This window comes from Bufo bufo, chromosome 5 (assembly GCF_905171765.1).
Source record: "Bufo bufo chromosome 5, aBufBuf1.1, whole genome shotgun sequence".
Lineage (NCBI taxonomy): Eukaryota > Metazoa > Chordata > Amphibia > Anura > Bufonidae > Bufo > Bufo bufo.
Window position 1 is genome coordinate 90,963,913 of NC_053393.1, and position 25,471 is coordinate 90,989,383.

At 43.7% G+C, this 25,471-nt stretch overlaps 1 pseudogene; it reads right to left on the reverse strand.

The window, feature by feature from the left end:
• Positions 1 to 7,262: 7,262 nt before the first annotated feature.
• Positions 7,263 to 9,074, reverse strand: LOC121002399 (annotated as a pseudogene).
• Positions 9,075 to 25,471: the final 16,397 nt, after the last annotated feature.

The following is a 25,471-nucleotide window of genomic DNA, read 5'->3' on the forward strand; positions in this document are numbered from 1 at the left end:
TTAGGAGCGAGGGCAGCCTAATAAGCATGTTAATATGATGTAGGAGGAGGACGAGAAAAGGAAGATTGAACCATATACCCTTATTTGTGGTGGAAGGGGTGCATGGTAATACAGTGTATTCAATACACCATAAAAGCCACATTTAAAGTGCCTTTATGTTCAGCCGCTGTCCTCTGGTGGAGTAGAGAAGTCAGAGGCAATCCAGGCCTTGTTCATTTTGATAAGAGTCAACCTGTCAGCATTTTCAGTTGACAGGCAGATGCGCTTATCAGTTATTATGCCCCCAGCAGCACTAAATACCCGCTCTGACAAAACGCTGGCAGCAGGGCAGGTCAGGACCTCCAAGGCGTAGAGTGCCAGTTCGTGCCACGTGTCCAGCTAGGACACCCAATAGTTGTAAGGCACAGAGGGATCACTGAGGACGCTGACACAGTCTGCTACGTACTCCTTCACCATCTTCCAAAACGTTGCCCTCCTTGTGACACTAGGCCGCGCATCAGGATGAGGGTGCTGGCGGGGTGTCATGAAACTGTCCCAGGCCTTGGAGAGTGTTGCCCTGCATCTGTTGGAACTGCTGTGTGCTCCCCTCGTCACCGCTCCTCGGTTGCCCGGGGAACTACGTACTCTGATGCCAGCGTTGTCAGCTGGAAATTTTTGGAGCAATTTTTCCACAAGGGCCTTCTGGTATTGCACCATTTTGCTAGTCCTCTCCACCACAGGAATGAGAGATGAGAAGTTCTCTTTGTAGCAGGGGTCGAGAAGGGTGAACAACCAGTAATTGTTTTTGGCCAAAATGCGTATATCGCGAGGGTCACGGGAAAGGCAGCATGACATAAAGTCATGTGTGCTGTTTTTCACCTAAGCAAATTAGTTTCAGCGCGGCCTGTTGCCGCTTCCCTACTGCAGTGCTACACTGCTTCCAGCTACTGACTGATGGCTGACTGGTGCTGCAAGATGAGAATTCAGAGGTGGAACTGGAGGTGGAGGAGGAGAAGGGGGGGGGGGGGTTGCAGCCACTAATGTAGGTGGTGGCAGAAATCCTGATGGCACAGGTGCTACCGACGGAATCCTTGGCGTCGGTAGCACCTGTGCCATCCCAGGGTACGACTCGCTTCTGGCCTTAACAATGTTCACCCAGTGTGCCATCAGGGAAATGTAGCATCCCTGGCCAAAAGCACTTGTCCATGTGTCAGTCGTTAAGTGGACCTTCCCAATAACTGTGTTGGTCAGGGCATGGGTGATGTTACGGGACACATGCTGGTGTAAGGCGGGGAAGGCACACCGGGAAAAATTGTGGCAGCTGGTGACTGAGTAACGAGGGACGTCCGCCGCCATCAGGCTGCAGAAAGCCTCAGTGTCCACAAGCCTAAATGGCAACATTTCCAGGGCCAGCAATTTGGAAAGGTGCGCATTTAGTGCTATGGCCTGTGGGTGGGTGGCTGGGATGTAGCGCAGGTAATGTCGCTGCTGTCACCAGCGGCTAACGTTATACAGGAGATGTAGCACAGGTAATGTCGCTGCTGTCACCGGCAGCCAAACAATTGCACGCAATTTAGCGCACGTTGCGCTAATATATTTTGCAGCCAGATAAAACAATAGTCCTTAAAAGGACTGTTGGGTCTCTAACACCTTTCAACACTCAAAACTAAACACAATTCCTCTCCCTACACTATATGTCCTTTCTGCTGCAGCTCACCCTGACTAAGTCTGAGCGGAATCACGTGTCATCGGTTGCCATATAGCACCTGAGGACGCATATCGGCCAGCCAATCACTGTAATGCCAGTAACCAACATGGCTACGGCATTACAGTGAGTGGCACTACTTCCCCGCACGTTTTTTGGCTGCGTAGCAGCAGACAAATGTGCGGGTCGGAAACTCGAGCATCGCGGTTCGAGCACACGCGGTGTTCGGCCGAACAACACGATGTGCCGAGCATCGCGATGCTCGAGTGAAAAAGGTGTCCGGCTGAGCATGCTCGCCCAACACTACTGCTGTGTCATTGCCACTGAGTATTATTGAAGCTCTAATGTAAGTCTATGACAGACGAGAGTTGTAACTTTGTAACTGTTTGTGCTGAGCTTCTTCACTCCACCCCTCCCACTAGAAGGTTCTAGTTCAGCCAGAAACTGTATATAAAGAGAGCAGTCAGAGCCCCTTGTGTGCTACTCGTTAGGGACCGGTGTTTTAAGGGGAAGAGTCATAACAAGACGCTGAGATGGGGATGCTGAGCCATAGACCATGGGTCACCTGCCCTGTGACCAAGGAGCCACCTGTACTACTGAGCTACAGACCGTGGGCCTCTAGCCTTTGACCAAGATACCAGCCTTCTGAGAGAGAGGGACAGCTAGCTCAGGCTTTTCCTCAGCATCAAACCCTTCTTTTGCCAGGGAGGAGACTGGAGGAGCCAGCCCTATACCTTACCTGTATTGTTTTGCACCTGAATTCCTCCTGTAAATAAGCACACTGGTTAACTGCAGACACTGACTATCTTGACTTATTTCCCATTGGGGTGCACCATGCCTTACCATCCATTCCAATGAGCAGCAACAAATGGTGACACCTCGATGGTGTCCGGGAGACCCAGCGTAGCATTGGGGCCACCCCAAACCCGGCCACTGCACTAGCTAGTCCAGAAAGGAGCAGAAAATATCAACATAGTGGCAAGACATGGAATAACCCACTGGCAAACAGGTGTCATAACAGTACTCACCATCAACATGGTAACCCAACAGGTGATTATAGTCAGAGGATACAGGCAGTAAGTGAAAGGGGAGCAACCACTCTATCAAAAAATGCAAACAATAACAATGCATCTTCCTTGGAAATAACACAGTTGATAGATAAACCTTAAGAATAGGACAAGTGACAAGCCCAAATTTGCCCAGGTCCTTTTTGGGAATCACTCCGGTGAAAAATGGTCCAGCACCCTACTAAGAGACACTTTCTTCAAAACATTGTCTTTCAAAGAACTCCCTAACAGACCAAAAAAATAAATATAGAGAACTGTGCAAAAAATAAACCAAACCAAAAGTAAAACCAAAATTAAAACCTCCTGGTATAGGTCTAGCAATGGCCCCACTGCAGCTATGTAGCGATTCTTGATTAATTATTTCGAGACAAATCAAATTTCTTGTCAAACTTCGACTAAGCTGCCAAATCGAATTTTTTAAAACTTCGATCATCTCTAGTTGTGACAATTGTCTGCACTTCGGCAATGCTGTCAGCCTACATTGCATTGCACTTCTTATTGCTGCAAGCGTTTTTCACAAACTTTTAAAATCACTTGTTTTCCCAGCGTTTTATTGAGACAGTGTGTTCCACTATGGGCTTGATGTATTTAAATAGTAAACTATTTCAGGCATTTGTTCACAGATCAGAAATTTCCTAATGAAATTGTAAATGAGACTCATTGCTTTTTGGATTGTTTTATAGCAAAGTAAAATATACTGTACTTTAATCGCACAACCGAAACATAGACTGTTTACCCCCTAGGATGAAAAAGAATTAGTTTTCCAACTGAGCGGTTTCTTACTAAATGTACATATGTTCGTCTTTAACACTGTATACGTGCCAGTAATTGCCTGCTATTGTGCTGGAGATTATAGTACAGCTATAACTAGATGCAATCACAGTGCTAAAAGGCTTCAGCACTAAGATGTTTGAACAGTGGGGGAGCCAGTTAAATAGTGCATTTGGAAAATCTTCAGACCCTTTTTTCATATTTTGTTAGCTTGCAGCCTTGTCCTAAAATAAAAATAAAAATTACAGTATTTTTTGCTTTATGCGACACACAGGACTATAAGACACAACATATTTTTTAGGTCCTCTTTGAAGGGAATGTGGTTGGTTTGCTGAAGTGGAGAGGTCAAGGTCAGTAACTTTACGGTGTGTAGTGGGGGGGAATAGTTTTGGTCAGCTCCTGTTACCCTTAGTATGCCAGCTGTTGACCATTGTAACAACCAGGAATGGTGCATATGGTCACCACATTAAAAGTACCTATCCCAATAAATGTGTCTCCTGTCATTGCTCTGTTGTGTCTGGCCACGCTTCTTGTTCTACTCAATTATTTTTACAAAATTTTTTGTCTGTGACACACACACAGTTCTGGTACACACACAGCTCTGCTATACACACACAGTACTGCCATACACAGATAAAGCTCTACTACACACAGATACAGCTCTGCTATACACATACAGTTCTGTTACGAACATACAGCTCTGTTACAGACATATAGCTCTCCTATACACATAAACTTTGCTACACCCATACAGTTCTGCTGAACACATACAGCTCCACTACACACATACAGCTCTGCTACACCCGTACAGTTATACTGCACACATACAGCACTTCTACACCCATACAGCTCCACTACACACATACATGCCTGCTACATACATACAGCACTGCTACACACATACACACACACTTATCCTAAATAAAAACTTACATTTCCCTGCACTAGTGCTGGCTGCATAGTTTTCCTGTTCCGGCTCCTCCCATTGATTACATCATCAAAGATCCTTACGCTGTACTGGAGTTTTTGTTTCGGCTGTACGGCTGTAGGACCTTCTTCCCCATGTGCTTTCCTGCTGCCCCTGATTGGTGTCCGCAGGAAGAGAGAGGTGAGTGCAGATGCACAGCTCTCTCACTAATCGGGCAAAGCAATGAATGTGTGCTCTGCCGGATCATTAAGACAGCAGCCAGGGGATCTGGCCATGCTGGATCTTCCTGACTGCCGTTTATAAGATGCATACACTTTTTGACAAGTTTTTTTCTTGTTAAAAAGTGTGTCTTATAATGCAAAAAAATGTCCCTATCGTTCTGCACTTAGTACCCCATAATGACAAAGTGAAAACAGAATGTTCAAAACCTTTGCTAAATTTTAGAAAAGGGAAAAATAAAATCTTGCTCAGACCCTGTACACAGGACTTAGTTGAACCACCTTTGGCAGTAATTACAGCCTTTAGTCTTCTTGGGTATAATGTCACAAGGTTTGCATAACTGGATTTGGGGATTTTCTGCCATTCTTCTCTGTAGATCCTTTCGAACTCTGTCAGGCTGGATGGGGACTGTTGGTGGACAGTCGTTTTTGGGTTTCTCCAGAGATATTCAATTTGGTTCATGTCAGGACTCCATTTAGCTTTCCGTCAACCCTGACCAGTCTTCATGTCCTAGTTGCTGAAAATACACAGCATGATACTGCCACCGCCATGCTTCACTGTAGGAATGGTATTGGGCAGTGCCTGGTTTCTTACGAACATGACACTGAGCATTGAGGTAAAGTTCAATCTTGTTTTCATCAGACCAAAAAATCTTTTTTCTCACAGTCTGATAGTCATTAAGGTGCTTTTGCAAACTTTCATGTTTTTTTTTTTTTACTGAGTTAAGGCTTCTTTCTGGTCACTCTGCCATAAAGCCCAGTTTGGTGGAATACTGCAGTGATGGTTGACCTTCTGGAAGTTTCATCTGCATACAGAATCTTGGAAGCTCAGCCAGGGTGACCATTGGGTTTTTGGTCACCTCTCTTACCAAGGTGCTTCTCCCCCCATTACTTAGTTTGGTGGCGCTGCCAGCTCTAGGAAGAGTCCTGGTTGTTGCAAATCTTTTCCAATTAAGCATTAAGGAGGCCACTGTGCTCTTGGGAACTTTCAGTGCAACAGAAATGTTTTTGTCCCCTTCTCCAGATCTGTGCCTCCATACAATAGTATATCTGAGCTCTACAGGCAGTTCTTTCCTCCTCGTGACTTAGTTTTTGCTCTGATATTCATTTTCAGCTGTGAGACTTTACACACAGTAGTGTGTCTTTCCAAATTATGTTCAATGAACTGAGTTTACCACAGTTGGACTCCAATCAAAGTGTAGAAACATCTCAAATATGATCAGCAGAAATGGGAGGTCCTAGAGCTAAAATTCAAGTGTCACAGCAAAGGGTCCGACTATTTATGTCAATGCAACATTTTTCCTTTTTAATAAATTCGCAAACATTTCTAAAGTTCTTTTTTCACTTTCCCATTACGGGATATTGAGTGCAGTTGATGGTGGGGGGGGGGGGGGAGGGGGCTCTGAAGACTCTCCAAAAATACTGTATAAGGATGTAGTCAGCCTTTTTAACTGTAGATTAAGTTTTAGCCTTTATTTTGTTGAGTTGACATGGTCAACATATCAAATAAATAACTTAGTTTTAGAATATAGGAAAGAGAGATGCAGGCTCTCAAGGCACATATAAACCAGCAAGTTTATAAAATGACACATACAATAAAGTGTTAAACAAAAAAGCTAATTGATAAAATCAAGGTAAATATGTAGCTGAGTCGGAATAAAAATAAGGCTACAAGCCCTGCAGCATTTAAATGTTTACCTCTGAAACAATAGCCATAAATATATCCATAGATAAAATATCAATACCAGTGAAATCCAAAAAGCAATGTTCCAATAATTTATACTTCTCCAATGATGGTATTAACTCCCATAAAAGTAGATATAGATTGAGCAACCCACCGTGTTGATATAGTCAAAAGGTCCGCCACAGGTTGTGTAAGGAGGTCTCGGTGTACCGAGAATTGTCTAGACTTAGAAAGGATTCAGCATTTATATGAAGTAAAAGTCAGGAATATTGCAAAGTATTCAGTGCATGCATACTACAAGTTTCCAGACTCACCCAGGGGCGGACTGGCCATAGACCCTACAGGGAAATTTCCTGGTGGACCGTTGACCGAGGGCCACCTGAGCCCTCCTCAGGTTTGGCAGATGTATACTCCAGACTTCTAAGTTGGCTGAGTATTGTGGTTCCACAGAGCAGGGGCCCAAAACAGCGTCAGACTAGCCCATCAGAGTACCAGAGGACCCTCTAGTGTATCTAGGCTCTGGTATCATAATGGGCCCCAATGCTCCAGGACACAAACACAGAAATATAGTGGCAATTCTGGAGGAGCTGCTCAACCCCTAACACTGTAGCGCAGGGGTGTCAAACTCAAATACACAGTGGGCCAAAATGTAAAACTTGAACAAAGTCGCGGGCCAGCATTGAACAAATGAACCTTTTAACATGGACCCAAACAAGATTTGCTTTAACATTGAATATGGAACAAGCATATTCATTTATTAAATAAGATTTAAATAATAATAAATAATAATAATTTTTAAAATAAAATAACAATAATAAAATCAATCAACCATTCAAGCCCATGTCTTAGAGTAGCAAGAAAAAGTGCATAAAGAAAACATTAATTATTGCTCAGTTTGCTGCACACTGATCTAATCTGATGTGCCCAAGCCAGATACCTGGCATCTCTTCTTGGATGATAGTTCATCAATGTCTGGGCTCAGGCTTTGAGCTGAGGAAATCCTCAGTATCGAGCGAAGGTGTTCATCAGTCAGACGTCTCCTGTGAGATGTTTTGGTCATCTTCATCGAGGAGAAAAGTTGCTCACATAGATAAGTGCTGCCGAACATGGAGAGCATCTGAGCAGCTTGGGTGCGGAGCTGAGGCATTGTGTCAGGGATGAACTGTGGAAACTGTGCGGCGCCCACAGCATCATACTTTGACTTCAGCGTGTCATTACACTGGAGTTCAATTAGCTCCATTTGGAGGTTGGTTGGTGCGTTTTCCACATTAACTGCGAAGGGATTACTGAGCAGTTCAAACCTACATTTCTGGACATCAAAGTCGGCAAATCGCCGGCTAAACTCAGCGCCGAGTACACTGAGTTTTTCAGCAAACTGTGCGCATGGGAACAAGTTGGTAAAGAACTGCGTTTTCATGGTTTGGCAGCAGGGAAAATGGCCAAGGTTTCCTTGCAGCATCTGATTCTCCCACAGGCACAGTTTAGTTTTAAAAGCCCTCACTGCAGCGTACATGTCTGTGTTGATGCGCCCGCGCCCCTGAAGCTGCAGGTTCAGCGCATCGAGATGGCTCGAGATGTCACACAGAAAGGCCAGCTCACACAGAAACTTTTTCTCCCGAAGCTCTACTGTGTCCTTCCCTTTGCTTTCCAGAAACTGACATATTTCCTCATGCAGCTCAAAACATCTATTCAGTACTTTTCCTCGGCTTTACCATCTCACCTCTGTGTAATACGGCACATCTGAATACGCCGAACCACACTCCTCCAGAAAAGACTTAAACTGGCGGTGATTCAGACCTTTGGCTCTTATAAAGTTAACTACTTGTGTTACTGTGGTCATAACATGTTCCATCTTTAGGGCTTTGCCACACAGTGATTCCTGATGTATGATGCAGTGATAAACAGTTAGTTCACCTGCACAGTTCTCTTCCTGCATCTTCTCCCGGACCCTGCCCACCAGTCCACTTGTTTTACTGCACATCGCTGGCGCACCATCTGTCGTTAATCCCACGAGTTTATCCCACGACAGCTTTATTTCAGTTACGCATTTGGAAACCTCCTCAAAGATTTCCTTTCCTGTGGTTGTGCCATGCATTGATTTGAATCCCAATAGCTCCTCCATAACACACATATTTGAGTCCACTCCACGGATGAAGACTGACAGCTGAGCAGTATCAGATGCGTCGCTGCTCTCATCCACAGCAAGGGAGAATGCAACTAAATCTTTTCCCTTTTCCAAAAGCTGGTCATACAGATTGGTGGCAAGATCACATGTGCGATCAGCTACTGTGTTTCTGCTCAGGCTCACGTTTGAAAAGGCTTGCTTTTTCTCTGGGCACACGATGTCACAAACTTTCAACATGCACTTTTTCACAAACTCTCCCTCATTAAAGGGCCGGGCTGATTTTGCGATCTCTACTGCTACAATATAACTAGCTTTTACAGCAGCCTCACTTTGTGATGTGGCTTTTTTGAACATATTCTGTTGTGAAACCAAACTTCTTTTCATCTCCTCCACTTTCTGGCTCTTTTGAGTCATGTCCAGGTCCTTGTACTTGTCATGGTGTTTTGTTTCATAGTATCGTCGAATGTTGTACTCCTTAGTTATAGCCACGTTAACTCCACAAATCAGACAAACAGGTCTGTCTTTTACATATGTAAACAGATATTCTGTCTCCCACCTGTCCAGAAAGTTCCTGTTGTCTGCCTTTCTTTTTGCCATTTTTGGGAAGGGGTTCCACAGTGACAGTTGTAGCTTGAGATCGCTATGACTTCTGTCACACAGGAGAGGGCGTTTCTGGGACCTGTCCTTATTGACGCGCCAAAACATCAGCAGGGCATTATGGGATTTGTAGTATTAGCGATGAATGAATGCGCTGTATAATACCTGCGGGCTAGCTCTAGTAGTCATTTGGTATAGCCTCGCGGGCCAAATATAATTACACTGCGGGCCAAATTTGGCCCGCGGGCCAGAGTTTGACACCTATGCTGTAGCGTGTTTTTCATTGGGGGAGCAGCCCCACCGCATGTGGACCGCAGCAAACGACTATCCCCAGCAAAAAATGCATACGGTGGAGGATGTCGGCGCGGTCCACATGCACCACAAGGGCATCCTACACAAAACGGAGCATTGTGCGGATGAAAATATAATCATATAAATCACAGAAAAAATTCACAAAACGGATATGCCACTGACTATACTGGCTAGTCATAAATTCAGATATTAAAAGCTGAGACTTTCACCAATATATTCCTGTCAGGAAAATATCGGAGCCCTTCATGCACCACGTCACGGTCACTCAGCATGGCAAAGGGTCCTACCACTACGCTAACTATGGTGTGAACAAGGTCTGAAGGTGATGTAATCCAGCTCACAGCCAGGCTTCCACACAACCGCCTAGCAGGACAACTAGTGCAATGTGAACAAAGCCAGACTGTAAGCCACACCCATATCAGACCGTGTGATGGAGGTTACCAGGTGCAAAAGAGTGTTTGAATGCCAGGTAAAGGCACATGCACTACATATAAAACAAGACACAAACACAGAAATATAGTGGCATTTCTGAAGGAGCTGCTCAACCCCTAACACTGTAGCGTGTTTTTCATTGGGGGAGCAGCCCCACCGCATGTGGACCGCAGCAAACGACTATCCCCAGCAAAAAATGCATACGGTGGAGGATGTCAGCGCGGTCCACATGCACCACAAGGGCATCCTACACAAAACGGAGCATTGTGCGGATGAAAATATAATCATATAAATCACAGAAAAAATGCACCAAACGGATATGCCACTGACTATACTGGCTAGTCATAAATGCAGATATTAAAAGCTGAGACTTTCGCCAATATATTCCTGTCAGGAAAATATCGGAGCCCTTCATGCACCACGTCACGGTCACTCAGCATGGCAAAGGGTCCTACCACTACGCTAACTATGGTGTGAACAAGGTCTGAAGGTGATGTAATCCAGCTCACAGCCAGGCTTCCACACAACCGCCTAGCAGGACAACTAGTGCAATGTGAACAAAGCCAGACTGTAAGCCACACCCATATCAGACCGTGTGATGGAGGTTACCAGGTGCAAAAGAGTGTTTGAATGCCAGGTAAAGGCACATACACTACATATAAAACAAGACACAAACACAGAAATATAGTGGCAATTCTGGAGGAGCTGCTCAACCCCTAACACTGTAGCGTGTTTTTCATTGGGGGAGCAGCCCCACCGCATGTGGACCGCAGCAAACGACTATCCCCAGCAAAAAATGCATACGGTGGAGGATGTCAGCGCGGTCCACATGCACCACAAGGGCATCCTACACAAAACGGAGCATTGTGCGGATGAAAATATAATCATATAAATCACAGAAAAAATGCACCAAACGGATATGCCACTGTATAGTCAGTGGCATATCCGTTTGGTGCATTTTTTTCTGTGATTTACCCAATGCTCCAGGAGTAAAAATCTTTTTGGAACTTCCTTTGGAGCCAATCACTTGCCATTAGGGTCTAGTATTTTCAATCAAAACCTATTATAGTTCATTGATTATATGGGGCTCTGAAGAGGGGAGGTTGTCTGGTTCATAGGAAAAGGTCAGAAATTGATGGAAACACCACTGAAATGGTTTGGGAACAGCATGGGGAGGATGTCTGGATGCATCTTGGACACCCAGGTCGCTGCTGGGAATGATGTTGTCCGAGTAGTAACGCCACTTTTACAGACTGACAATAATACGCACCCAAACTGAAGATAAAATCGATTTTAGAGGAAAAATTGTTGGAAAACATTATTTCCTATATATTTACTTGTATATAAAGTGCAAGTGCTGACAAAGATTGCAAGGAAGAGGCACTCCGATACAACCTGTATATCACATAAAAGAAGGGCCTCGTTCACATTGTGGTACAATTGTTCAGGTAGTGGGACTCCTACACTCATAAAGCCTATGCACTAAGTGAAAGAGCTGCCAAAAATTACAAGGAACCGGCACTCCAATACACCCTTTATTACACATAAATGAAGGCATCATACACACCCTTGGAAAATTATGATTGATGGCCTGCTGGTGACCCTCTAAAACATTAAAGGCGAGGGTCTGCTGCTGATCTGACCATCTAAAAAATTAGGGGTGAGGGTCTGTTGCTGAGCTGACCCCCTAAAACATTAGGGGCGAGGGCCTGCTGCTGATCTGACCCTCTAAAACATTAGCAGCGAGGGCCTGCTGCTGATCTGACCCTCTAAAACATTAGGTGCAAGGGCAGCCTAATAAGCATGTTAATATGATGGAGGAGGAGGAGGACGACGACGAGAAAGGGAAGATTGAACCATATACTCTTGTTTGTGGTGGAAGGGGTGCATGGGAATACAGTGTATTTAATACACCATAAAAGCCACATTTAAAGTGCCTTTATGTTCAGCCACTTTCCTTTGGTGGAGTAGAGAAGTCAGGGGCAATCCAGGCCTTGTTCATTTTTTTTTTTGCATAGGAGTCTGCCCAGGCTCATATTGATAAGAGTCAACCTGTCAGCTTTTTCAGTTGACAGGCGGATGCGCATATCAGTTATTATGCCCCCAACAGCATTAAATACCCGCTCTGACAAAACGCTGGCAGCAGGGCAGGTCAGGACCTCCAAGGCGTGGAGCGCCAGTTCATGCCACGTGTCCAGCTTCGACACCCAGTAGTTGTAAGGCACAGAGGGATCACTGAGGACGCTGACACGGTCTGCTACGTACTCCTTCACCATCTTCCAAAACTTTTCCCTCCTTGTGACTCTAGGCCGCGCATCAGGGTGAGGGTGCTGGCGGGGTGTCATGAAACTGTCCCAGGCCTTGGAGAGTGTTGCACTGCCTCTGTTGGAACTGCTGTGTGTTCCCCTTGTCTCCCCTCCTCGGTTGCCCAAGGAACTACGTACTCTGCCGCCAGCGTTGTCAGCTGGAAATTTTTGGAGCAATTTTTCCACAAGGACCTTCTGGTATTGCACCATTTTGCTAGTCCTCTCCACCACAGGAATGAGAGATGAGAAGTTCTCTTTATAGCGGGGGTCGAGAAGGGTGAACAACCAGTAATCGGTGTTGGCCAAAATGCGTATAACGCGAGGGTCACGGGAAAGACAGCATAACATAAAGTCAGCCATGTGTGCCAGAGTCCCAACAGACAAGACTTCGCTGTCCTCATCAGGAGGATGGCTCTCAATCTCCTCATCCTCTTCCTCCTCCTCCTCCTCGTCCCATCCACGCTGAACAGATGTAATAAACCTGCTATGGGTACTACCCTCTGTAGCGGAGGCAACCGTCTCCAGCTCCTCCTCCTCCTCATCCAATTCGCGCTGAAAAGACGAACTGAGGGTGGTCTGGCTATCACCCTGTGTAATGTCTTCCCCCATTTCCACCTCTTCCACATGCAAAGCGTTCGCCTTCATTATGAGCAGCGAGTGTTTGAGTAGACACAGTAGTGGGATGGTTACGTTGATAATAGCGGCATCGCCGCTCACCATCTGTGTTGATTCCTCAAAGTTGCCTAAAACCTCACAGAGGTCAGACATCCATGTCCACTCGTCGCTTGTGAATAGCGGAAGCTGACTGAAAAGGCGATGACCATGTTGCAGCTGGTATTCCACTACTGCCCTCTGCTGCTCACAAAGCCTGGCCAACATGTGGAACGTCGAGTTCCAGCGCATGCTCACGTCGCACAACAGTCGGTGAGCTGGCAATTGCAAGCGCTGCTGCAGCATTGCCAGACCGGCGGCAGCTGTAGATGACTTTAGGAAATGGGTACACATGCGTCGCACCGCAATCCTTGGCGTCAGTAACACCTGTGCCATCCCAGGGTATGACTCGCTCCTGGCCTCCACAACGTTCACCCAGTGTGCCGACAGGGAAATGTAGCGTCCCTGGCCAAAAGCACTTGTCCATGTGTCCAGCTCTGTGGCAGTGTGCTGTTTGTCACCTAAGCAAATTAGTTTCAGCGCGGCCTGTTGCCGCTTCCCTACTGCAGTGCTACATTGCTTCCAGCTACTGACTGATGGCTGACTGGTGTTGCAAGATGAGAATTCAGAGGTGGAACTGGAGGTGGAGGAGGAGAAGGGGGGGGGGGTTGCAGCCACTAATGTAGGTGGTGGCGGAAATCCTGATGGAAGTAGGGCCCGGAATCCTTGGCGTCGGTAGCACCTGTGCCATCCCAGGGTACGACTCGCTTCTGGCCTTAACAATGTTCAGGCAGTGTGCCATCAGGGAAATGTAGCATCCCTGGCCAAAGCACTTGTCCATGTGTCAGTGGTTAAGTGGACCTTCCCAATAACTGCGTTGGTCAGGGCACGGATGATGTTAAGGGACACATGCTGGTGTAAGAGAGAAATTCTGCTTCGGCGCAAGTCCACAAATGGAAACGGTCTCACAAGTATGATAGTTCTTCTTTAATGGAAACAACGCGTTTCGGGGAGTGCAACTTCCCCTTCATCAGGTTTCATAGTATTGTTTTTTGTTATTCTGCACCTATAAATATCTGTCTGTTTATTGTAATACTATGAAACCTGATGAAGGGGAAGTTGCACTCCCCGAAACGCGTTGTTTCCATTAAAAAAGAACTATCATACTTGTGAGACCGTTTCCATTTGTGGACTTGCGCCGAAGCAGAATTTCTCTCTTATTGCCATTTTTCCTTTTGTGGGACTGGACATCCCATCAAAAAGAACTCACAATCTGCGGCTGCAGTTCCGGAAGATAAGTCTCATCACTCTAAAGCCTTCAATAGAGTTGTGCCTAAATTTTTTACAACCAAAAAAGATGAGCCTTCACAATTCCTATGATATTATCATTTTATCTGTATGTACATACTACCCTATTGTGCGCCCCTTTTCTCTCCTATTTCTCTATTCCCCTCATTTTCTGAGAGGAATTTAGATCTGTCCAACACACAAAGACTTCGTTTCCTGGAATTTCCAGATCTCTGGGAGCAGCACATAGGATCAATTGCACAAAAGCGGAAAAACGATCTAACAAAGAAAGTATGGACTACATTGCGAACAGAATAGAACAACGGGAACGTTTGATTCTTCAATGCACTAAAAATCTGGTGGAATGTACCTCGAATACGACTCAGGAAGGAGAAGAAGAAAAAAACGCAAGTACTATTGATGAAAAATCGTTATTGAACTTATTTTATAAACTTGAAAAACTTATTACTGAGGAAATACAGCATCATCTGGATGCTACTTTTTTGGAGATATACATACAAGAACAGATCGTTCCCCGTGGCCTGAGACTAAGGTTTGGTAATTCATTTAAAGAAGATTTGAACTTTACCACTGATTGGGACAACTATCTACTGGACTGTGCTAAAGGTCTCATGATTAGACTAATTGAAAAAAGGCGGTCCCTATATTTAGATCTAGGGGGGGAAATATCCGAGTGTTATGCGGAATTATCCAAACACAGAGCACACATTAACTTCCCCAAGTTTGATCGGCTTATCACATCTAGGATACTCACTCTTGAAAAAGATACCCTAACCAAAAAAAGTGGCAAGCTAGCCAGAGACCGGTCGGATTTTTCCACAAATAACATAAAATTTTGGCAAAAACCCACAGAGCCACCCACTTCTAACTATAAAACACGAATAGAACAACAAGTTCTACCAAGTGACACTAACAGGGGAGACATCAATCATGAACAGACCAATACTACTACCTCCAAACCACCACCCAGACTAACACAAAATCATAAACATTCACAACACTGGAAACCACGGAACCTCTACTTCAATAGGAACAAGCCCACCCACCACCAGAACACACGGACCCAACCCAGACCCCCGCAAAGGACATCAGAAGCCATAAGACCCTTGCCATCCACCAGTGGGACAGAACACACACTTCGAAATAAGACCCACCACATCAGAAAAATCATAGACCCCATAAACTATGAGACCAACACCAAAGGTTCTACCCCAATTTCCTATCCAGATACACCAAATTCAGAGTTTTTCACTCCATCACACAGCCCAAGAAAACCAGACTCATTCTTTTCCTTCAAAAACAAAACACCCATCCTCTCTCCATCTATTGTTTTTCCTGAAAACGTCAGAGCGGCATGTGGACCACTCAATCTACCACCTACCAATTTTCACACCCATTCCCACCCATCAATGCCGACTTCCCCCAGGCTTTTCACTGCCTCCAATTCCTCAGATGTGGAAGCCGATTCACTCCTTACTGTACATATCTGTACACCTCCCACTAATACTTCCGATCCAGACTGTGTAATATCCACTCCAGACCCACCCAACTGTTCTTCCAATACCCACCTCATACCTACCCCAACTAGCCCCATCAACCCCAATTTGACCACAGATCATCCTGTAGCAGGTCCCTCCACCTCTCTTTCATTTATAGCTCTCCCTCCCCTTATTCACCCCACGGTAGCTTATCCCATTCTTAAGAGCCCCAAAACAACTACCATTACTCATTTTTTTCACCCACTAGGCCGAAAACCCACCAAAAGAAAAAAACTAGAAGAGGATGTAGAGCAGGCAAAAGTAAAAAGAAAAACATAAATTCAGTTGGACAACAACCACTGGAAGATATAGAAAAATCATGTGGTATATATAACCTATCCTTGATCACACTATTAAAAAATATCAAATGGAAAGAGAGTTACCTTCTGCTCACTCTAGATGTGTCAGCACTCTACACCAACATATCCCATGACTTGGGACTGAAGTGTGCATCCACTTTTTTGAACAACGATCAAGAGATGCCTATACAGCAGAGATCATTTATCATCAAAGGGATGGAATTCATCTTAAAACACAATGTTTTCATATTTCAAGACTAAATCTATAGACAGACAAGGGGGACCGCGATGGGGACGCGTTTCGCGCCGAGTTATGCTAACTTGTTCATGGGAGCTTTTGAAGAGACCCTCATTTACCAAACTAAATTCTGGACAGATAATATCATCTTTTTCAAAAGATACATTGATGATCTCATTTTCATTTGGGATGGCGACCAGACAACAATAAAAAATTTCATTTCCCACCTCAATACAAACAACTGGGGCATATCACTCACAGGAACGTATGATCCGGAAAAAATTGATTTTTTAGATCTAGAGATCTTTATACAAAACAAAGAAATCAGGACACGTACATTTTTCAAAAAGGTAGACAGCAATAGCTATCTCGATTTCCGGAGCTCACATTACAGGAAATGGAAAGCCAACGTTCCTTTTAGCCAATACAAGCGCCTCCGTCGAAACTGTACATTAGATATGGACTTTACACTACAATGCGATACCCTAACATCTAGGTTCAAACAAAAAGGATACACAAGAAACATCATCATGGGTGCAAGACAAAAAGCAGTTGATCTTACACAATCAGAATGTCTGGCCCCAGCAACAAAAAAAGAGAAGGGAAACACCGAAATCAGTCCCTATGGGTACAATTTTATAACAACATACAATCAGAACCATAAGGCCATCAAAGCGGCTATGGAGAAACACTGGCACATCCTAAAAAGAGACCCCATTTTGAGCCAAATCATTCCAGTGAATCCCCGCTTCACATACAGAAGAGCAAAAACCCTAAAAAATATCCTGGCACCTAGTAAACTAAGATCTATTACTTATCCCACCCGTGATCAGGACACTAGGACCCCTCAAGGCAGCTACAAATGTGGTCACCGTAGATGTTTATGCTGTACTAGCATCTACCAGAGGTCATCCTTCCAAAGCCGCTCAACTGGGGAATCCTTTCAGATTTCAGAACACCTAACCTGCAACTCCAACCACATAATATACCTGCTTGAATGTCCATGTTACCTACAATATGTAGGCCGCACCATTCAAACCCTACGTAACAGATTTAATAAGCATAGGTCAAATATCAAAAAGAAATTTATGAAACATAGCGTCTCCAGACACGCAACGGAACAGCACGAGGGTAATGCAGTCGGATTCTCTGTGACACCTATAGAACAGATCCCAATCCATCTGCAGAAAGACATCCAGTACATCAGACACCGAGAGATGTACTGGATCTTTAAATTAAACAGCCTCAATCCCTATGGCCTTAACGAGGCATTTGAAATTAATCTATGAAGTCCAAGTATTCAACGTTAGATATATAATAAACAATATGCCCCACAAAAATAAAAATAGAAATAAAAATATATAAAAAATAAAAATAAAATAATGTACCAAAATATTATAATATATTATGTGCTCACTGAGTACCTTTTAATACACAAGAAAACAACTAGTATTAGGAAAACGGCATATCTGAAATTACTCCAATTTTATATCTATATTTATATCCCACTATATTGTATATTTTCATTACAAACAATTTTATTTTATATTCTTACCAATTATGAGTAGTATAGATTTTTACTTAAACAGTGCTATTGGATTTTATTCATACTATCTATTAATTTTATATACACCCTATTTATCAATTATCTATTAATTATCTGATAATTATGTGATTACCTTTCATTCATTTTTTACCCCTCATTTATAATAATAACAATTTTAGTATGCACTCCAAGCATATGTAATATGCAGAGCTATCCTAAATGAATATACAGAGCTGTAACCTGGTCTACTGAATCCCCTTGATACACCAGGGCAGAGCTCTTTCATATCACCTAATTGTGGCCTGAAACCAAAGCATTGCCGTTGTCCTGGCAACGGACCATGTGACTGCCTGGTTGCGATCACATGGTCATGACGTCACAGACCGACACGCCCCCTGGCCAGCAGCCTCCTGCAGACAGCAAAGTATCCATACACACAGAGACAGGAGCCCATGGTGATCGTCCTCTCTCCTTCTCCCCCTGCATTTCCATATGAGAGAGAGCCAATCACCAGAGGATGCTCATGTCTCCAGCCTGCAGTCCGATCATGTGACCTTCTGCAGTCACATGATATATATGTGTTAAATACACAGAAATGTCTCTACATGAAATAAATGTTACACAGAATTACATGGGATTACACCATAGTAAGATCTGTATAAACGAAACTGAGATTTGATTAGATTGAGTTTACATGATGTCTGAAGTGACACCTGTATGTAGCTCCACCCCTAGGGGGCGGGCCCCAGGTGCTCGTTTTTGGCGTTTTTTTTGTTGTTTTTTGTTATTCTGCACCTATAAATATCTGTCTGTTTATTGTAATACTATGAAACCTGATGAAGGGGAAGTTGCACTCCCCGAAACGCGTTGTTTCCATTAAAAAAGAACTATCATACTTGTGAGACCGTTTCCATTTGTGGACTTGCGCCGAAGCAGAATTTCTCTCTTATTGCCATTTTTCCTTTTGTGGGACTGGACATCCCATCAAAAAGAACTCACAATCTGCGGCTGCAGTTCCGGAAGATAAGTCTCATCACTCTAAAGCCTTCAATAGAGTTGTGCCTAAATTTTTTACAACCAAAAAAGGTGAGCCTTCACAATTCCTATGATATTATCATTTTATCTGTATATACATACTACCCTATTGTGCGCCCCTTTTCTCTCCTATTTCTCTATTCCCCTCATTTTCTGAGAGGAATTTAGATCTGTCCAACACACAAAGACATGCTGGTGTAAGGCGGGGACGGCACACGGGGAAAAATAGTGGCGGCTGGAGACTGAGTAACAAGGGACCGCCGCCATCAGGCTGCAGAAAGCCTCAGTGTCTACAAGCCTAAGTGGAAACATTTCTAGGGCCAGCAATTTGGAAAGGTGTGCATTTAGTTCTATGGCCTGTGGGTGGCAGTGTATTTGCGCTTTCGTTCAAAGGCCTGGGGTATGGACATTTGTACGCTGCGCTGGGACACAGAAGTGGATGTGCTTGCTGATTGTGTAAATGAAAAAGATACGTGGTCTCAAAAGGCAGAAAATGCTCAACCCCAAATGCAGTTGTGCATTTATGCTCGGGGGAGCAGATACTGCCTTGTGGTCTGTTGCTAAGGGCAATCTCCAGCAAAAAGTGCATACAGTGGAGGATGCCCGCAGCAGACCACAAGTGCCACAGAGACATTCTACACCAGATAGTAAAATGTGTGGACGTGGAATGATATATAGATCAAATAAATAACTTGACTAGAATAGTTGCCAGTCACAACAATCATATAAATATGGCACCCAAATTCTGAGAAACAATAATCGAATAATGGGAAAACCTTAAAACAATCTTTAATTCATCGTATGTTAAAATGATAGGCCCAATAATTTATCACACAAAACTACCTCATCTACTGCCAACCAGAGTGATATGGTGGAGAGTACAAGCAGCCACAAGGTGTGCTCACTGGCTTACTCAGAGGGTGAGTGCGGAAACAAAGGGATACAATAAAAGAGAGAGACAGATACTGGGTCTCTTCCCCTAAGTCATCCCTTGATCTTCACTCATGAACAAAAACACCCCTCTCTGTCTGTCCCTTGGTGTCCCTTATAGGCAATATAGTGACTGCCCAGCTTCGTCAGAATTTAAAGACAATCACACCCTGGGGCAGACAAACAAACATATATCGTATATACTGTCCCGACGCGTTTCACTGGCAATGGGCCAGGTCATCAGGGGACCAATGAATATATGGAAATCAGTGAATGCACATAGTGGGCGCTTCTCCAGCATCAGACACTACCAAATATGCCGGCGCCAGCAAGTAAAGAACAATGCTATTAGTGAATAGAGAGTACTCGCCATGTGTAAATAGTTACAAGAATAGGTGCACTAAACCCTCACACTGATGTTAAAAATGAGACTTTAGCCAGTATATCCTTATATTAAGCACATACCTGAGCCCGTGCACCATGCCAAGGTTTCTCAAGTGGCACGGGACCTAACGCTAAACCTACCTGTATCGTATGGGTAGTACCAGGAGCCAGTAGGCAAAATACAGCAGCGTAAGGTCCGACTCACAGCAAACAGCTCCCAGTTCCCTCCAGTGTGACTAACCACACATACAATGGGAGGAGGGAGGAGGCTTAGAGTCCCACCCATGTCTGGCTGATATGTTGCAGGCCTCACAGGTGCATCTAAATGTTGCCTATGGATGGTAATCAGGGCGCATTTGGATTGGAGTTTATACACCTCCACATATAAATATATGATTTAATTGACAAAAATACGTGGTCTCATAAAACAGGAAATGCTTAACCCCAAATGCAGTTGTGCATTTATGCTCGGGGGAGCAGATACTGCGCTTGTGGTCTGTTGCTAATGGCGATTCTCAGCAAAAAGTGCATACAGTGGAGGATGCCGCAGCAGACCACAAGTGCCACAGAGATATCCGACACCAGATGTTACGATTTAGGCTCTTGATAACCTTTTTCATAATGCAAACTGTTTTAACCTAAAGCGTTTTTTATGAATCTCTGAAAATTGTCACCAAGTTTATTTCAAGCACAATGTAACGATATGCTGATATAATTATGGATCTGTATGTCATGTTAATACTTAAAGTTATGTGCCAATTATTTTTGGAACATATCCTTATGATGGGGAGGTTAGAGCATCTGCTTCCCATGAACCTTCAAACAACCTGGCAGCTATCACTAGGGGAAACCAGGACAGACTTGATTTTAATGAGAGCTGTCCAAATGGATGTGTAGCGAGCTCTCCCTAATATTGATCACCAGCAGACAGAATTCTTATCTTTTTACTATACAGGTGAGTAAGGGGGAGCAGGATATAATGAGAGCTGTGACTCTTAGGCCTCATGCACAAAACCGTTGTTCGGGTCCGCATCCGAGCCGCAGTTTTTGCGGCTCGGGTGCGGACCCATTCAGTTCAATGGGGCCGCAAAAGATGCGGACAGCACTCCGTGTGCTGTCTGCATCCATTGCTCCGTTCCGTGACCCCGCTAAAAAAATAGAGCACGTCCTATTCTTGTCCGTTTTGCGAACAAGGATAGGCATTTCTACAATGGGCCGCACATTCCGTTCCGTAAATTGCGGAAGGCACACGGGCGGCTTCCGTTTTTTGCGGATCCGCGGTTTGCGGACCGCAAAAAACAGAACGGTCGTGTGCATGAGGCCTTACAAAGATATCACCATAGAATATTGGACCAAAAAATAGAGTGACTTTCACGGTTTACCTTGCACAATCTTACAAGAGAGCAAGAATTATAGGCAGGTGTGGTAAAATGCTGCAAAGTAAGAATGCTTTAAAAAATAAAAAAAGGTTGGTTTATTTTAATTAATTAACAAAATGCAAAGTGAATGAACAAAATAGAAGTATAGTATCCCAAACGGCATCCGTTTCCCTTATATGGTGCAATGATAGGTTCTTGAGACACTAAGGCTCATTTCACACTAGTGGCACGGACCTCCGGCAGGCTGTTCCGATGGGTGAACAGCCTGTCGGATCTGTCCTGCCGCTAGTTAACGTGTGCCCCCGGACTGCCGCTCCGTCCCCATTGACTATAGTAACATAGAAACATAGAAACATAGAATGTGTCGGCAGATAAGAACCATTTGGCCCATCTAGTCTGCCCAATATACTGAATACTATGGATAGCCCCCGGCCCTATCTTATATGAAGGATGGCCTTATGCCTATCCCATGCATGCTTAAACCCCTTCACTGTATTTGCAGCTACCACTTCTGCAGGAAGGCTATTCCATGCATCCACTACTCTCTCAGTAAAGTAATACTTCCTTATATTACTTTTAAACCTTTGCCCCTCTAATTTTTAAACCTTTGCCCCTCTAATTTAAGAGGTGGGGGCGGAGGCAAGGCAGCGCATGGCGAGAGGCTGCCGGAATAAAACTACGACATGTCCAATATTTATTCCAGCAGTCTCTCGCCGTGCGCTGCCGTGCCTCGGTCCCGCCCCCATTATAGTCAATGGGGACAGAGCGGCAGTCTGGGGGACACATTCACTAGTGGCAGGACGGATCCGACTGGCTGTTCACCCAACGGAACAGCCTGCTGGAGGTCCGTGCCACTAGTGTGAAAGGAGCCTTATTGTCTCAAGAACCTATCATTGCAACATATAGGGGAAACGCATCCGGATGCCGTTTGGGATACTAACTGCTAGGAAGGGACACATATTGTAGGGCCAGCTACCAATAAGTGGAGCCTCTTTTGGGGTGTTCATTCTGCTTTCAGGCAGGGACCGCCAGAACACTAGGGCTAGAGTACCCTGTAAATTGTATGTCTATTAGTGAATTTATTTCCAGCATGCCACCATTGAAGATCTTACTTGAGGTTCACCAGATGTGATTTGTGAATTGTATCCTACGAATGTCCCTTCAACTTCCATAGCACTTGTCCTAATACATTTTTGTGAGATATATGCTTGTTACATAGTGGGATTTATTTTAACAGATATAATAAGAGGAGAACAATTTCAGTATATATATATGTCGCAGGAAAATTATGAAAATTGAGATTTGATCAAATCCCTAAGGGAGATGATCAATTCAAGGAAGATGATGTTCCCTAAAGATAGTAAGGGATTTGATCATCAAATCCCTTAACTGTTTTAGTGAAAAGTTTAATATTTTTGATGATATATTAATAATATTAAATAATATTGTTTAGATATTAAAAGTATTTATTTAGTAAACCATGCATTAATAAATGTAGAGTAGGAAAAATACTATTGAAAAATCAATAGTCATTGAAACACAAATTATTAAAGAAAGTAAGTGATTTGATCATCAAATCCCTTAACTGTTTTAGTGAAATGTTTAATATTTTTGATAATATAATAATAATATGAAATAATATTGTAAGAAATAGGTACTTAAGCTGATATTTTTAAAAACAAAAAAGGATATTTTTAGTGAAATTTTAAACATTTTTAGTGAATGTAAGTAATAAATAATAATGTTTATTCATTTTTATTAAAACACGTTGTTGATTTGTGGCATCTCGAGTTACAAAGTACGTTACTTTTTTTACAGGCACATCTTTTTGTTTTACATTGTATTTTGGATTGTTCACAATAACACTTCTTAAATCCTTGACCTCCAAATAAGGATAATTTTCCTGCAATCTCACGCAGATTAGGTTAGTTCGGGGAACTGTTTCGGTAAAAGTTGTAGTAGCTATTTGAAGAGCGTCTCTAGGTAGCCAATCTTTTATAATTCCAACTGAGGTACCAATTTGGTTTAAATTATTTTTTACATCTAATATGATCTCCACAATGTTATTTCCATCTAATGGGCCTCTATCTACCTTAGGTACATCAATTTCCATCATTTCCCTTAGGGATTTGATCAAATCTCCATTTTCATCATTTCCCTGCGACATATATATATATATATATATATATATACACTCACCTAAAGAATTATTAGGAACACCTGTTCTATTTCTCATTAATGCAATTATCTAGTCAACCAATCACATGGCAGTTGCTTCAATGCATTTAGGGGTGTGGTCCTGGTCAAGACAATCTTCTGAACTCCAAACTGAATGTCAGAATGGGAAAGAAAGGTGATTTAAGCAATTTTGAGTGTGGCATGGTTGTTGGTGCCAGACGGGCCGGTCTGAGTATTTCACAATCTGCTCAGTTACTGGGATTTTCACGCACAACCATTTCTAGGGTTTACAAAGAGTGGTGTTAAAAGGGAAAAACATCCAGTATGCGGCAGTCCTGTGGGCAAAAATGCCTTGTGAATGCTAGAGGTCAGAGGAGAATGGGCCGACTGATTCAAGTTGATAGAAGAGCAACAATGACTGAAATAACCACTTGTTACAACCGAGGTATGCAGCAAAGCATTTGTGAAGCCACAACACGCACAACCTTGAGGCGGATGGGCTACAACAGCAGAAGACCCCACCGGGTACCACTCATCTCCACTACAAATAGGAAAAAGAAGCTACAATTTGCACGAGCTCACCAAAATTGGACTGTTGAAGACTGGAAAAATGTTGCCTGGTCTGATGAGTCTCGATTTCTGTTGAGACATTCAAATGGTAGAGTCCGAATTTGGCGTAAACAGAGTGAGAACATGTATCCATCCTCTGATGGCTACTTCCAGCAGGATAATGCACCATGTCACAAAGCTCGAATCATTTCAAATTGGTTTCTTGAACATGACAATGAGTTCACTGTACTAAAATGGCCCCCACAGTCACCAGATCTTAACCCAATAGAGCATCTTTGGGATGTGGTGGAACGGGAGCTTCGTGCCCTGGATGTGCATCCCTCAAATCTCCATCAACTGCAAGATGCTATCCTATCAATATGGGCCAACATTTCTAAAGAATGCTATCAGCACCTTGTTGAATCAATGCCACGTAGAATTAAGGCAGTTCTGAAGGCAAAAGGGGGTCCAACACCGTATTAGTATGGTGTTCCTAATAATTCTTTAGGTGAGTGTATATATATATATATATATATATATATATATATAATATAATAAATGGCAGCACCAACCTTAGAATATTGGAGATTGGATGCAAGCTCCAATGGGAATAGCGTCCCAGGATAATATCAATGAGAAACAGAGCAGCACTCCAGTATGGTGAAAAAAAGAAAGCTGTTTATTCACCCAGTGGTGACGCGATGTTTCGGCTCCAACATGAAGCCTTTCTCAAGCAATGTAACAAAGCAAACTGAACATACTTATAGTGTGAGGAAGTGACATCATCAAACATAATTAGCATTAACCCATGCCTATACAGGTGTATACATTTGTAAATCAGGTGAACACAGTGCTTGGACATAAAATAGAGCCGTGATACAATTGCATATCATAATACATTATCTGAATAAATGCAAATTTCATGTGTATAAAGTGCACTTGTGCAATGACCCAGGAAACAATTGGTTAAAATAAGGAGCTATTACCACACATTCATCATGGGGAGTGGTCAGGTCACATGACTATGGACACGGATGCATGTGTGACTCCATTGCCAAATTCAGCGTCTAAGCATCTCGGATGCGTGTGCGCCCGTTGAATGCGTCATCCGACGGACCAACACGTGTGTGATCAAGTGCGCATGCGCCAAGACCCGGACGCATTTGCGCCATCCGAAATACACAGTATGCGCATGGCTAGATAATCGCGTCACATCAGTGTCATCACAAAGCCTCGCGATAATTCACAAGCGCCCAGTACTCCTGCACAATCCACCATATTGGTGAAGGTAAAGCCAGGTCAGGCGTATAAG